The 2740-nt window shown below is 41.5% G+C and overlaps 1 pseudogene; it reads left to right on the plus strand.

Moving 5' to 3' along the window:
- LOC118849544 lies at window positions 1-930 on the plus strand (annotated as a pseudogene).
- The last annotated feature ends 1810 nt before the right edge of the window (window positions 931-2740 follow it).

Raw genomic sequence — 2740 nt, forward strand, 5'->3', positions numbered from 1 at the left:
ATGGATGATGCTAATGGGACAGCAGTGACTGAGTTTATTTTGTTGGGATTCTCATATTTGGGGGCCTACCAGAGTACCCTCTTTTGGGGAGTGTTCTTTGTTTACTTGGTCACCTTGCTGGGAAATTCCTTGATCATCACCCTTACCCTGCTGGACCCAGCCCTGAGAACTCCCATGTACTTCTTCCTTTGACATCTCTCTACAATAGAGATCCTCTACACTACGACTATTGTGCCTAGGATGCTGACTGATCTCCTCTTCTCACATCCTGCCATGTCTTCTGCCAGCTGCTTCAGCCAGATGTATTTCTTTGCCCTCTTTGGCATTGCTGAATGCTGCCTGCTCACTGCCATGGCCTATGACCGTTATGCTGCCATTTGCCAGCCCCTGCATTATGCCATGCTGATGAACTGGCAGGTATGTGTGGGTATGGTGGGTGCTTCTTATCTAATGGGCATTACCACAGGCACCACCCACTCAATATTCATCTTTACCTTGCCCTTTCATGGCACCAACATTGTTCATCACTTCCTATGTGACATTTTGCCTGTTTTGAGACTGGCAAGTGGAGACACATTCTGGGGTGAGGTTGGGAATCTTGCTCTCACCCTGCTCTTTATCATGACTCCCTTTGCACTGATAGTGTTTTCCTATGTTTGCATCCTCATTACCATCCTTGGAGTACCCTCTGCTCAGGGCCGCCAAAAAGTCTTCTCTACTTGTTCTTCCCATTTACTGGTTGTCACACTCTTCTTTGGGACTGCGACCCTTGCCTACATGAGACCTGGAGCCAATGCTACTCAGGACATGGACCAAATCATCTCCCTTTTCTACACAGTTGTAACTCCCATGTTCAACCCTTTTATCTATACCCTGAGGAACAAAGAGGTGATGGGAGCCCTGAGGCGCAAGGTAACAAAACACCTTTGAAGTCCTTGTGGTTTGCTTGGCTTCCTTTTTGGTGAGTTGAGAGATGCTTTCTTATATTTTCAGCTATCAAACATCTTTATTTGTTTGTCTGTGACTAGCCCTCAAGGAAAAAATAAAAGGAAACCATTGTCACAAATGTGTAAATCAAGGAAAAAAATTCCTATGTTGACTTTACCCAAAAATGTTTCTCATTCTGCATATTTAATATTCTTCACCATTATGATCTGACCTTTTAAAATGAGGAAGGGACCAATGTGGGCTGAACTTCTATATCTTTTACACAGTAAGGAGATTCCTGGAGGATTATGGTTGAGATGGGACTGGTCTTTCAAAAGGACATCCTTCCTTTTCTGAAGGTCCCAGGAATCTCTGTCAATTTTCACCTAAGACCCTGATCTGGTAGTTATTTTCAAGTATGTGCTTCAAGTGGGGGCTGCATGACCACTTTTGGAGGACCATTCAGGTATGGGTTGGATTAGATGGACTAGAAAGCCAGTGTCTGAAGGACATAAACATGTATATTGAAGTCTCCAAGTAGAAGGGTGGTGTTAGGGGTAGAGAAGAGACTGGCTAGATACTGCCCTCCTTAAGATTACTTTTGACACTGAGATTCTGTGATTTGGTTTCTGTGATATTATTTGGGGGTAGGGAGCTTATAAGCATGTGCTGAATCTTGTGCTGCAATTTGAGAGGTATTCACATGGATTAAGGGACATGATGTATATGATTTAGTGTGATTAGGATATACTAGCTTTGACACACCTCAGACACCACTACTTGAGGGACTGGGACCCCTCCCTGCACTAGAACCTTAAAATGGAACCCTCCCTCTCCCCTTCCCCTGTGGTCAGGCATTCTGCTGGCTGTGTGCAATGCCAGTAACTACTTTGGTGGTGAGAACTGTCAGAGAATAAGCTCTATAGAAGTTTACCAGTGGCAGAGAATATTCAGATCCATTTAACAAGCATTCATTAAGTGCTTACTATGTGCAGTACATTGTTAATGTGCTGAGGACAAAGAGATAAAAATATAACAAGGTCTCCCTTAAGGAACATAGATTTCACTGGATGAGGTTCAGAATTTGGCTCGATCTAAATTGGGACGTAAATCTTGTTTAGATTGCCCTTGTTTATTTCCAGCTCCTCTGATCTCCAGGATCTGTCCTCCACTTAACTCCATCCCAGGCTGAGCTTTTCCTGAGATCCTTTTGGTATCAACAACTCTATGAGGTTCTGAGTCCTACTCTGAGCTTGGATGGATCTACAGTTAGGATCAGCAGATCTGATCTATGCTCTATGCCTAACTCACGTTGCCCTATGTAAATATATCACCCTATCAAGATCCTGGTGGTTGTTATTTTCTGACCCCTCAGGACATTCTCTGTTTTTTCTCAAGGACTTTGTTGTCAGTCTCACAGTCTTATTCTCAAAGGACATATATATATATATATATATATATATATATATATATATATATATATATATATATATATATATATATATATATATATATATATATATATATATATATATATTTATAGGTAGGTATATATGTGTACAGAGACACACACATATATAATGTTTATATCTCTCAAACACCCTGGCTTCCAATTTCATTGACTCCTCAACTACCATGACCTGTACCTTCTCTCTGTTTATGTCTCTCTGTCTCTCTCTGTCTCTGTCTCTGTCTCTTTCTCTCTCACACACACACACAGAGGGTAGTCACTTGTTCTTTGGTATCTTTGATCTCATCATCATTCATACAAGGTCTATATATAGATAGAGAATGGCAACATTCTTTATGTGAC

Source organism: Trichosurus vulpecula, chromosome 5 (genome assembly GCF_011100635.1).
Source record: "Trichosurus vulpecula isolate mTriVul1 chromosome 5, mTriVul1.pri, whole genome shotgun sequence".
NCBI classification, from domain to species: Eukaryota; Metazoa; Chordata; class Mammalia; order Diprotodontia; family Phalangeridae; genus Trichosurus; species Trichosurus vulpecula.